The sequence below is a fragment of the Ostrinia nubilalis genome, chromosome 1, assembly GCF_963855985.1.
Source record: "Ostrinia nubilalis chromosome 1, ilOstNubi1.1, whole genome shotgun sequence".
In the NCBI taxonomy this organism is placed as follows: Eukaryota; Metazoa; Arthropoda; class Insecta; order Lepidoptera; family Crambidae; genus Ostrinia; species Ostrinia nubilalis.
Window position 1 is genome coordinate 5,266,942 of NC_087088.1, and position 14,187 is coordinate 5,281,128.

Here is a 14,187-nt window from a genome sequence, read left to right on the forward strand (position 1 = left end):
GCCTTATGGACGGTGACTATTTCCGAAGCTAAGCGAGCTGCCTCTTCTACACTATCAAAGCTTTCAAGATAATCGTCCATGTAATGATTTTCTATAATGGACTGAGCAGCTTTCGGATAAGAATTCTGAAAATCAAGAGCATTTTTGTTTTTCAAGTAGAGTGCTGTACACGGGCTAGACGTTGCTCCAAAAATCATAGAAGACATCCTATATTCTAAGAGAGGGGACTGAGGGTCATCCCTCCACAAAAAGCGCTGAGCGTCGCGGTCCTCAGGTCTAATTTTTACTTGCGGGAACATCTCCCTGGTATCCCCCGTAATAGCGATCTTACCTTCTCTGAATCTCATGACAATAGCAAGCAGAGGTTGCAGCAAGTCCGGACCTGATAAAAGCATAGAGTTCAGGCTCACCCCGTTACATTTCGCTGCCGCATCGTGCACCACACGTAACTTCTTTTTGTGTGGGTGTACGACCCCAAAATGCGGGAGGTACCACGTGATGTTACCAGTTGGTGGTCCAGAGCAAAGCTCCGCGTATCCTTTGTCAATCATACCCCGAATGTTCTGTTTATAGGAAGTCGCGTAAGTTTTGTCTTTAGCCATTTAGATTCGAGACTTTGAAATCGGGACAGTGCTATTCGCTTACTGTTGGGGATGATCTTAATGTTGTCCCGCCATAAAAGACCAGTTTGGAAGCGACCAGAGGTTAACCGCACCGTAGTCTCATCTAGAATTTCTATAGCACGTCTATCGCTAGGACTACTATGAAGTTTCTTTTCTATGGAGTCTAATTTGTAGTAGTTTTTAACCAGATGTTCTAAATTATTGTCCAACTGGTCATCTTCAACTTGATTTACATGATTGACAAATTCTACCGAACTGGCCGTGTTGCCCATAAAACCAAAAAGTACCCAGCCCAAAGGGGTAAGGGCAGCGGCAGGCTCAGATTTTGTACCACGACGTACGCTTTGAGTCAAAAGAAGATGCCAGTTGTCCGTTCCTATAAGGCATGTTGGTTGAGCGTCCCCATAAGCTAAGACGTCGGCTAAATCTGTAAGGTGACTAAATCGCTGGACATCATCAAAGCTGGCAGTTTGCGCGCTGAGATTGAGATTGGGGATAGAACGAGCGCGAATCTCGAAAGTGTCTGAGCTATACCGGCCTCTCACTTTAATATTAACAAAAGAGACGTCCGACAATTTAGTGAGACCCCCGATGCAATGAATTCTCAGAGGTTCTCTCGGTCCCTCATCCTCTAGTGCATTAGCAACTGATCTATCCAACAACGTCGCGGAACTACCGTCATCCAATAGCGCAAAGGTATCGACACTACCCTTTTTACCGGAAAGCGTCACGGGAATAATCTTGAGTAGCGGTTGTCGCTTACTAACGATCGGTGCAGCGTTATGCGCTACGATGGCAGCTTGCTCTTCCGGTTGAGTCGTGGAAGCCGACAGGTCGGACCTAAGCTTGTGAAGTAACGTATGATGTCTACGATTCGCCACGCAGCCATCAACTTCACATTGCTTTTTACAGTTTTTATACAGATGAGAGCCCTTCCTTAAACATTTGCGGCAAACCTTATTATCCATGACCCACTGCCACCGATCATCTACACCAAGCGATTTGAATCCTATACATTCGCTTACCTCGTGCGTACCGGTTGCGCAATATTTACACAATGATTCGGAACTTTTTGGTTGACTAGGCGAACTAGACGAAACTACATTCTGATAAATTTTGTCTTTGGTCTTGACAGGCTGACTTTGACTTTGGACAAACGTCGGCTCTGACATGACAATGCCAAATTTCGTTTGTAAATATGCTTCGTTTTCCAAAAAGTCCGACAAAATTTCTAATTTAAATTTGCCAGAGCCAACTCTTGCCGCCGCAAAGTCAGCCCATCTAGACCTGAGAAGCGGGGTCAATTTAGTAATGATGGAGTTGGATAACTCTGGCGAGGCGAGATATTTACTTTGATTGAGTAGGCGAACTAGATCAATACAATTGCGAACACGACAGGCGAAAGTATTCAATTCGCGCGAGTTGTCATAAAGACCGAGTTTAGGAAGGGCTCTTACCATGGCAAGCTGGTGAAGAATGATGACTTCAGGCTGTGCAAATCTAACCTCAAGAGCCTTCATTATCTGGTCCGGATCATCAGCAGCAACCAAGCGCACTGCAACGGCCTCCTTAGCAGCTCCACACAGTGCAGCGCTAAGTCTGGCGACATTTTCGCTTGGGGTGAAGTGTGCCTTCGACTGGTCGTACGCCTTCTTGAAGATAAACCAGTCCGCGACGCGCCCGTCAAATTTAAGAAGGTCACAAACCTGTGTTGGCCGCTTGAGGTCCGCAATTGCGTTGGCCAGCTGATAAATCTGTGTACCCTCATGATCAGTCTTTTTATTTTGGTAGCAATTACAATGATGTTCTTTACGTGCCTAAATCTATGTGTTGTGTGGTTGGCTCAGCTGGCACAACTAACGCTGATTGCGAACATGTAGCCATCGGAAGCGCTGTGTAGACTCCACCCGCAGTGGCGGATGGCGCCGGCCGTGGCGGTGGCTGCGGCTCCGCAGGGACCGGTAACGCAGTGTAGGCGGCTCCATCTGCTGTGGCGGGTGGCGCCGGCCGCGCCGCCGCGGCGGTGGCTGCGGCTTAACGTTAGGAAACGGTTCCCTGTCGAGTAATGCATTAGCGTTATAATCTGTGTCATGTATTGCTGACTGTGCCAGCCAACGTTCTACGCTCGTCCTAGAATTACTAGGAGAGTTTTGAGAGGAGCTGGCTGCTATGGCGGCCAGCTCGGCCTGTAATTCCAAGTTAGCAATATCACACTCACGTTCTCGCTCGCGCTCAAGCTGGGCGCGCTCGCGCTCAAGCTGGGCACGCTCGCGCTCAAGCTGGGCACGCTCTCGCTCTGCGTCGAGCTGTGCTAGGCGTCGAGCGTGCTCCGCTTTTGCAGTTAAAATGCGAGCCTTCATAGTACTGGTAGAGCGATTAGAACGCGCACTCTTAGGAACTGATGTAATACTAGCGGGAGATGGTGTCGTAGACGGGCCCGCCGTCTCCGGGACGACGCTGGAGGCGCCGTCTTCCGAGGTCTCCGCTTCCGTTGTAGCAGGGATAGTAGCAGGGGCTACTGCCACGCCTGCGGCTTTACCTTTGGATCGTGTTATAGGCATATTACAATATTAATATTTTTCCTTTTCTTCTGACACCAAATTATGTTGAGTGAAACAAACAGAAGCTAGTTTGACACTGGTTTATTTTTTCTTAATAATTATGTAAATCTATGGTAAATCTATGGTACAAAAAAGTATGTAAAAGGCTTATAAAAAAGGTGGTCGTGAACAGTCTGTTTATAGTTAGTTTTTCGGATATTATTTATATGGTGAAGTCGAATTTAGTTGTGCAAGGACAGTTCAATAGCTAAATTAAAATAGAAAATGTCATCATTAATTTTATTTATTCCTTATGGCTATTGTAATATTGGATATACAGCTTTATCGGCATTAAGTATTTGGCCGTTACTTTTGAGGCCTTTTTGTTGAGCCATAGAATCGTTGTGTAGTTTTGTCAAACCTCGTCATTGTTTGACAATATATTTTTTATCTCTATTATTATTTGTTTAATACTGTTACGTCATCTTTAGTTTTTGTGTTTGTTTACTTACATAGAGGAAATATAAATGACAATTTGTCCTGGGCGGTTACTGCTGTCAGATTCATTTTGAGTAGGGTTTCGAATCGTGACTAGCTGCGGTCCCAAACACATACGAGTAGGTACACATCATTTGTATGACACCAAATAATTCTAGGAAATTCGTGATACTGACGGTAAAAATATGAGGAAATGTTACTGCAGAAAATGTTATTAACTACATACTAATTCTATGAAAGATATTAACGATTGCTATGTTTGTTGCCTGGTCACTTTATGTGGCTTATAAGTAACCTCAATATTTTTTGTTTTATTAAACTTAAAACCCTGGTTTTAATAAATCTTTGATAATTATCGTTAAAGACATTAAGTTAAATAATTAGACTCAGCGTTAAATTCTTTAATTTCGTTAAAAAGGCTCTTGCTAATTAATTATATTTATTTTACAGTTAAATCAATTGCTTATTGGCCTTTGATATATTTATTGGTTAATATTTCTCTCCGAATAGTTATTTCTTCTGTTAATTGTTGTTTTTTGGAAAAAATCATTTCGTTTTTCAATCTTGATTGCCTGTAGTGTTCGTGATTACTTTACGGAAACTTTTTCTACGTAACATGATGTGCTAAAGTAATAAATAACTTTAAAAGTATATTTCATTACGTATCGTTAAGAAACATACACAATAGAATTCAACAATCACAGTTCCTTTGGAAACCAAGAAAATGTCTCTGAAAGACTTCTCGCGCCCACAATACCTACTCTACGAGTAACCGATGCGACGAGCCGCCACCGGACAAAACAAGGCTAAAAGGCTATTCTCAAATCACTCGAAACCTTAAATCATACTATGATCTGAGCTCGAAACTTTCAATTTCATAACTCTTTTGTTTATTTTTAATAGCTTTTCCGCACTTTTAACGGTCAAGCTGTAAATCCTGGCTACACAGGAGTTGCAGCGGTGGGAACGAGAGATGGGAATAAGTAGTCCGTGTAGTATTAGTCGTTACGTGATCTGTAACATTTAGGTATTGCTTGTTTTTTTCTAATACTATTAAATCGTAAAAAACAAAAATACCTATGTATAAGAATTTTCCTAAGTCTAGTAGTAGTGATCTGTGGGTTTATCTATATACCGAAATTCATCAAATTCATTATCAGGTCCTCAACAGTTTCTTTTTTCAAACAATTTTTTCTTCAGTCACTTTTACATTTAAAATTTTTCGCAATCGCAAAAGTCGATTGACTCTCGAATAAGAACAAACGCGGGTCTCATGAAAGACGTGACATTTCGTGTTGAGAAAATTGAATTTGGATGATTGAATTCGCTGTGATATCAAACGAAATGCCGCCTGGGACGGTCCTGAAAATAGGCACTATTGCGGCTGAAACTGGCGTGACAACCGCTGATTTGATATTGGTTTGAACAAAGTAATGTAAATAAAATTGAAAAGGCTTTGATTCCTATTTTCTACTTTTTTTAAAGTGAGGAGGTTACGTAGGTACTTAATTAAGGTAGATATTACCACAACAAAACAATAGATTTATCGTAGTGTTATGTCACTTCCCCGTATAAAATGTTAAATCGGTTTTTACTGTAACATAATTCTAACTCTATGATTTGATGTGGCTTCAATACGTAGGTAATTTATAAAATGGAGATGTCCATGCAACGCAAAAGTATTATAATATTGTGAAAAGGCTACTGTTGACAGCCACTGGAATGTCAATATTGCCTTTGGCAATAATATTACTTTTTATGTACACTCAGTTTATATTTTGTGACTCACTTTTAAAACAGACATAGGTAGGTACTTACTTACACATTATTTATCGATAACATATTTATTTCTATTAAAAAAATGCGTGTGTAGAGCCTAAAACATTTATTTGTTCAGTCGAAAGCACATTACACATTTTTGCTTGCAAAGTAGCACAATTATTACAAGTATAGTAACACGCCTGCTAGTATAGTGCTTTATGTGCGTCCAGGGCAAATCAAACATCAATCAAAGCTGGTTTGTTTATTTCCTAGAACTATAACGATACGAGAAGTATAATATTAATAATACTAGAGTTATTCGATATTTTGACATTCGATAACTTATTCGATAGGTACTTGCGCGGCGCGCTTTGATCCGGAACAGTGTTTATCTCGTATTGAATTTGCTACAAGTTTTTGTGGCACAACGTGACCCAGCGGTTCGGCTATGGCTATTATTAATATTCGGAGCAATCGGTAGTGATGGACCAAGTTCCGCGAATTTTGATTAATTTGAAAAGCTAGAACCCATTTTTTTACCCTTAGTGGTTAAAAATCCACATATCCTCAATAAATTAAAATCACACCAACATTAAAAAATTTAATAAATGTTAAATTGGGTTTTTTAATACATTTGACAAAAATATATTCTTCAGAAATCTTGCAAAAGTAAAATAAATTGTATTATTGGTTGTAATTGAACGAACCCGACTTGTAAGCACGATCAAAGGCCAAACTTCGTAGTAAGTCTTGAAGCTTAAAATACAATAATTACTTAAGTGTCTACACAATCTTCCTTAGCATCTTACTAATTGATTGATAATTTTTTGTCAGCGCTAACTAGACAACTTGGCTCGCTTTCAACAAACGAGCTGCTAGATCGAGTTACTCCCTAATTTTCTCTTTGTGTTTGCCGCCGTTTTTGCCGGACCTTGTTAGCGTAGTGTGAATGCCGATAATTATAAGGCTGCGTTCACAATCACCACAATAGAAACAGGCAGAGTAGTGCCAAAAACATACATTAATACGTGAAGATTTACATCTAGGAAGTGTGCCGAGTGTGTTTGAAAACCCTTATTTCCATTCCTGGGAATGGGAGGCCAGCAGTCCAAGAGTGTCTGGCTGGACACACATTACTCATTGGGAAAACCCATCAAGTCACCTGTTACTCGTTTGGACACCTGTTTTCCCATCTTCCCAACCTCAACGGTTCTCTACATATAAATAACTAGCTGTGCCCGCGACTTCGTACGCGTGAAAAACCGTTTTCGCATCATTTTTCATTTTTGCTCTGCACCTATTACTCGTAGCGTGATGGTATATAGCCTTCCTCGATAAATGGGCTATCTAACACTGAAAGATTTTTTTTTTAAATCGGACCGGGAGTTTCTGAGATTAGCGCGTTCAAGTACCTAAACAAACAAACTCTTCAGCTTTATAATATTAGTATAGATTTTAACTTGTAGGCACCAGCTTGACCTGTGATTGCTTTACATACTTAAATTTAATTTAAACTACTGCACTGTGGATTAATAGGTTCCAGAGTTCAAGTTATATCAGTGTTATCTATACCTACATAATAGCCTAGGTATGCGATTCTACTTCATCATGGTTTTTTCAGCCATCTATGAGGTCCACTGCTGAACACAGTCACATTTCCAGATTGGCCGGTTGGTAGCGGCTTGCATTCAGAGGGCCTAGTCACTAGGCCCACATGCACTAGTAGTGTGAGTTTACACTAACGTCGTCACTAGTGAGCGCGTAAAAAAATGACTTTAAATGTATAACGGATTGTACAGCGGAAACTTTCAAGAATTAAAATTTTCATCCATTTTTCTAACGCGTTCAATGTAAACTCACACTAGGCCCTTGTAGATTCTACTGCATTTAGTTCTAATTACGATTTGGTCGGTCCGCTATGAGTGTTTTATCAAACTTTTAACGAAGCACGTGAACGTAATGGGAAGAGATGGCTCGAGGCGAAAATAAGGATAATATTTATGATGTAAGAAGATTTTTTTCCTGTTGCTAACATGAAAAAGATTGCTTATTTTTTAAAATTTAATTTTCACCTTACTTTACTTGCTTATAAAAACCAATAAATTAATAAGCTAACGAGGTGTAAATTTATTGTTTCTCTGTCTACGGAAAGACCGACTAATTCTTTAACTTGTTGTTAAAAAAAAATAACACTGCTTCTTAATTCTTACGTAAAGAGCTGTGAGAAGAAACAATCATTCGTTTGTTTTTTTTTAGCAATTTACGAAATATTACTTTAAAGAACTTATATTTCGGAACTTTATAAATGACGACTGATGGGAACTTTCTTAAGACTAATGCCCGTTTTCACCATGGATACCTAATTTTTAAATAACCCCTATGAAAACAAATTTTCTGATAAGTGTTACCACAGGGGTCACTTAAAAATTAGGGATTGATGGTGAAAACGGCGATTATAATACCAATTTGTTACTTCCTACTTATTATAATCTACAGTTTTTGCCCGCGATTTCATCCACATGGAATGGTTTTTAGGGTTCCGTACCTCAAAAGGAAAAAACGGAACCCTTATAGGATCACTTTGTTGTCCGTCTGTCCGTCCGTCTGTCAAGACCCTTTTTCTCAGGAACGCGTGGAGGTATGAAGCTGAAATTTATATCAATTACTCAGGTCTACTGTCCCTTGAAGCTGTGAAAAAATCAAACTTCTAAGCCAACGCAATCAAAAGATACAGCCGTTTATGCCGCAAATTTTCGACACTTGCAAGGGAATCAAAACCTTCAGGGTGCTTCCCGTGAACTCAGAATCTTGAAATTTGGTACGAAGCAACGTCTTATAGCATAGATAAAGGAAAAATTACGAAAACCATAAATTTTTAGTTACATCACATAATATATATTTTTTTAATAATTTTAAACTTACTACCCATTTCCTCATAAACGCGTAGAGGTATTAAATTGAAATTCATACCAAATACTCAGGTCTATAATACCTTTAAGCTGTAACAAAATCAAACTTCTATGTCAACGCAATCAAAAGAAACAGCAATTTAAGCTGCATATTTTGAAACTCGCAAGTACTCGCAAGGGAATCAAAACCTAAAGGGTACTTCCAGTCGACCTAGAATCTTGAAATTTGGCATGAAGCAACGTTTTATAGCACAGCACACATAAAGGAAAAATTCCGAAAACCTTAAATTTTTAGTTACATTACAAAATATATATTTTTTAATAAATATAAACTTATTACTTTTTTCCTCATGAACGCGTAGAGCTATCAAGTTGAAATTCATATCAAATACTTAGATCTAATTGCCTTTAACCCGTGAAAAAAAAACATAGTTATGACTCGATTGTCGTAATGAACGAACTTTGTAAACCTTGCAGGTTTGTACGGAACCCTCGGTGCGCGAGTCCGACTCGCACTTGGCCGGTTTTTTGTCTTAGCGATAAATGGGCCATCTAACACTGAAAGATTTTTTCAAATCCGACCATAGTTCCTGAGATAGTGCGTTCAAGCAAACAAACTTTTCAGCTCTAGAACATTCCCGCTCCGGCTTCGCACAGTTGCAGCGGAATTTCTCGGCTTTTCTCTTCTGTAAGCATACATTATAGGTAAATCTTCCTCTTGAATCAATCTATCTATTAAAAAACCGAATCAAAATCCGTTACGTAGTTTTAAAAAGATCTAAGCATAGGGACAGACAGGCGGGAAAGCGACTTTGTTTTATAATAGGTATTTATTTAATTGAACACCAACAAGATTACATTGAGGCTTCACAAAAGTAACTATAAAAAATGACACTTGTTAAATGCAAACTTAATTATAGGTGAAAACATCATGCGTTAGAGACTAAAGCAACAGCAATTAGGGGTTAAAAACTGAAAATATTTAGTATGGTGTAAAGAAGTCCCTTATGCTTGTTCAAATCGGTGAGATTTGTTCAAGCATGTGGACTTGTATTTACGTAAACTAAGGAAAAAAATATCAACATTAACATTATTGGACCTAGACAGGGACAGGACATTATGTGACTATAGATAACGAGGTACCTACTTATATTAATGTACTACACTACTGAACATGTAATGCTAATTCGCCTCCCAATACGAGTCGCGAGTGCTGCACCTCATCACCCAGTTCCGAAGCACTCCCGCACTCTGCTGATTGCAGCGGGGCCATTTGCAACGCTATTGCTTGTACACTTCGCTGCATATTTTGTGAAACATTTCTAATTTATTGGCAACGAAGTACAGTGAACATAGTTGAAAAATACTTTCATAATGTTGTTTTTGGGCAAACTAAAAATTTAACTCACTATTTTCGTGACAAAAATTTATTATTTTGGACTTCGAATTAAACGACACGTCGTAAGCAACGACGTATCAACCTACTCACAAAAATCCAAAGACTAAGTTTGAAGTGTAAGATTACGTAGACGTTGATAAGCCACAAAATTACGTTGACTGACGATCTTAAATAACCTGTGGGTCTAGACAAAGTGCAAATTATAATCGCAAACCAGTCGAAAAGTGGTCGAAAAGCCCCTTTTTTGTATGGAGTTTTGACGGATTCAATTTTCGATTCGATCAAAAAGTGCGTTTTGTCTAAGGGGGCTGAAGACATCCAAGTAACAATTCGTATTAATGGCAAATTCATACTTGTCTGAACTCTATCTAAATTTACACTTAAGCTAAAACCAAATAAACTTAGAATAGAGATTTTTTTCTTTAAGACTTTATATTCTTCATCGAGCGCTACTTAAGTAAATTAAGAATAACCAAAACCAACTTAAGTATTCTTTAGATAATTCGGTCTTAAGTTATTCTTAGCTTAAGTTAAAAAAAATCTTATTTAACTAAATTAAGATTTTTTGTATGCTCACTTAATACTAAATAGTATAGATGAAGTATTATTTAAGTGTTGCAAAGTAAATAAAGTATTCGTAGATTTACTTAGGACTTTTTAAAGACCATTGTCCTAAAAATAGTTTTATGAAGATTAAGTTAATTACTTTTTTACTAGAATTAGTACATTTTGAGAAAAAATACACTTAACGGGACGATTTCGATAAAACAGGATCACGCCTATTAATAATTTGGGCACCTGCGCTAGCTTATTGTATTAATTTTTGATACAAAATGCGTGCGGTCGCCCGCGATCATAATTATGCTATTATAAGTAAACCCAAAATATGATTTACTAAAATATTGTCTAAAATATTTACAAAATTGTATGGTAAAGTTGGATACAACTATAATAGTAGTCTTTGGATACAACATGATATTATACAATTTAATTAACTAGGTGACAGTAGGTACTTTTAAAAAAACTTAATATAATAACTACCTACTAATGTTTCTAATAATTGTAATCCCCACTTATTTACGATTCTCAACACTGTGTGATTAAATTTAACAAAATTACAAATTGTTTAAAGTTCCATAAAAACAATTAAATAAAGACTTTTCACCGATATTAAATTACATAATTTAATTGTATTGTGTAAATGCTTATCGCTGAGTGTTGCAATTACAGACTTTAAAGAATACTTTACGAAATATGAAGGTGGTGCAATTTACCCGCCAGTACAATTTACCGAACTTTCCCCTATATGTTATAACAAAACTAAAAACGTAAAAACCAATTAAAATCCTATTAGGACCATTTTCGACTTCCACGCGGACAAAGTCGAGGGAGAAATCATGTAATTCATAAATAAGTTAGTAAATGAATTGTTCTCTAATGAATAGCAGCACCAATAATTTAGCAAGACTAAGACATAATGAAAACTATCTAGTTTTAACTAAATAAAACTATAGATTTACTTGATACCATATGCACTTAAGTAATACTTCATCAAGTGAATTTGAAGTGTAAGTTAAATCTAATTTTGCTAAAGTAATACTATGTAAAGTACAACTTGACTCAACTCTTTCTTGACTAAACTTACAAATTCAAAATCTTCTATACTTTTGCTACATTAAGACAAATTAGAATTACCGCCATTATGAGCTACATGTAACAAAAAATAAATCAGAAATTAACCAATAATATCATAACAAGAGAACATTTAAATTGAAGTACGTCTTTGTTACACTTTTTCTAGTTGCATAAATGTCTAAGAACGTTTGCATAAAATAAAATATAATTTTATAACCTCAAAGTTTTCCTTATACAATACAATTTCGTAATATTTTATTGATCTTATAAGGTTTTTTTCAAGGCCCTTCTGTTTTATAACATTATCCATTGATTTTACACGAGAAACCACAATGCGTTTTATATTTCCTATGCAAAAATGACATTCACGATCTTTTCTAGACATAATATAAATTAGTTATTAAAATAATTTCATCGCCATTTTCATTATCCTTTATCTAAAGTTGATTTAGTGTTAAAGATCATAATGTTTTCTAAATTAAAGTTACTCTTTAATAAAAAGTGTCTTACATAGTTCTTCATGAAGTTAAATAAACCTTAGCTGTAAAAATAATGATTAGTCTTAAATAAGTGTTCAAGATATCTTCAACTCTATTTCCTTGTCTACAGTCATACTACAAGATATCATTATAGTACTTGTTTAGAAATTTTTAAAACTACACTCTTAATTAGGGTTTAAGCGTTGTCTTAACTCTGTCTCAGTGATTTTCAAAGGATTGTGCCCTTTTTTGCTTACCATTGTCTTGGGGCATAACTTCAAGATTTCTTGAGTGCGACTATTGTCTTGGCAAAGACAACGGCTGGAATTAGGCTACTAGTCTTCAAGATATCTTCAATGCCTTATGAAGATAATCTGTTGCTACTTGGGGCATTTAGGTATGACAGCTTACACCCTTAAGCAAGGTTTAGACTAGCCATAAAACTTGCAGAAGTTGACTTCCGCAAGCTGTTACCGATGTGTAAATACCTGTGGCAAGCCAACTTCTGCAAGTTTTGCAGCTTGCGGACCTTGCTACAGGTTTTAAGTGTAAACGCCAAATTAGGTTGAACACGGGTGTCATTTAAATAACGGAAATATCACGTATGTGACATGTTTCCGTGTGTGATTGTACATAACCGGGAAAACGGTCCGGGAACTGGCGCACGTCTTGGTAATTTGAAAGCGTCGCCCTCCTGCCAGAACTCCACAACTTTTCTTTTTCTTGCCACTCCACTTTCCATTTTCATATCGCAGTACCATAGGTTTTATGGTAGTTGTTATGGGACTATGCCTATGCTTTTACGGGAAATAAATACCGCTAAGTAAGACGAGGAATTTAAAATGCTACCTTTGTGTTGTCTGATGATAATGTAATAGCAATTGCACTGCCAGTCAAATATTTGCTTAAGAAATTGTAACAGGTATTTATTACTGTTTCGTTTTCATAAGTTACTATTGCCCTCGGCCTCGCCCGCGTGAACTTTAGCTTAACACGGATCGTTATAAATTAAGCCTATATATTATTCTGATGTATTAACAATAATAATGTAAAGTTTCACCAAAATCCGTTCAGTAATTTTTGCGTGAAAGAGTAAAAAATGCATTCATCCATACAAACTTACGCATTTATATTAATTAGTAGGATTAAATGATGTGTCTTAAAAATCATATAAGGTATAATCGTCTTTACATGCCTCAATAGCTTTGAAAGCCCAAATATCAAACAGATGCAGAAGTTCGCTGCACTCAGCTGCATTCCGCGACTGCATCCCTCGGGAGACCTGCGTCTTTGATCTGGCCGGTGCAATATGCAAGAGTAAACAGACCGCTATCTCGCAGTTAGCATAACGTTGTGCTTTGCTGACTGTTGAATTTCTTTTCTGAATTTAAATAGTCTTTGGCGACAGTTTTGTGTACCTAATCAGAAAAATATTTACTTAAGTTACATTCATGCCGTTATAAATATTACTGATAAATAGTTAATTATACATTATCTAAATTCAATGAACTACTACCGTACCCGTTCTACTCGTTCGCTAAACTTGTATTGGTAATATTTGTATCATTAAAAAACTAGGTAATGGTTTTAAATAATTTGTAGCCTTACACGTCATATTTAACTGTATTTATGGTATTCACTTTTTATCTTGAGATCAAAATAATATTAAAAATGCAAGCAAAGCTGTTTTCCTACAATTATTTTAAACCAAATAAAAACTAGGACAATAATGGTTGTAACTATAGAGTAATTTTCGCTCATCGTTCAACAGCCCGGCTAGCTCAGTCGGTAGAGCATGAGACTCTTAATCTCAGGGTCGTGGGTTCGAGCCCCACGTTGGGCGCAGCAACTTTTTGCTTTCAATTTTTTATTTTGTATACTATTTTATTTTGACCTGCCGCTAAGTAATCTTGCTTTGCTTCACAAATTACATATTATAAAACATTAAAATAATTTAATGTTACCTTTGAGTGAGTGATGGATGGTGACACAGACATAGTGTAAGCACAAAGTGTAAGTGTGCATCCTATACAAAATAGGAAGGAACCTGTAAAAAGATTATAGTAATGAAATAATTGTAAATTATTTTTTTAATTTTTTCATTATTTTATTTGTTGCTATGATAACTTCAAAGTGTGAGTGCACAGTGCCATCTTCCATTTTGATAATGAATTACTCTAAGTGCGTATTAGCGCCATCTATACTCTTTATTTTGTACTAAGTGTTAAAAAATTTACACTCTTGAGATAGCATTAAACTGAGAGTTAGATTTTAGTTAACAGCAACAGATGGCGCTAGGTATATTTAAATTGAATGAAAATATTACTTGAAATTATTTTAGTA

The 14,187-nt window shown here is 36.9% G+C and overlaps 1 non-coding gene across 1 annotated transcript; it reads left to right on the top strand.

Moving 5' to 3' along the window:
* The first annotated feature begins 13,614 nt into the window (after window positions 1-13,614).
* Trnak-cuu (transfer RNA lysine (anticodon CUU)) lies at window positions 13,615-13,687 on the top strand. Its single transcript has one exon. It is a non-coding gene; the product is annotated as a tRNA-Lys (tRNA).
* Window positions 13,688-14,187: the final 500 nt, after the last annotated feature.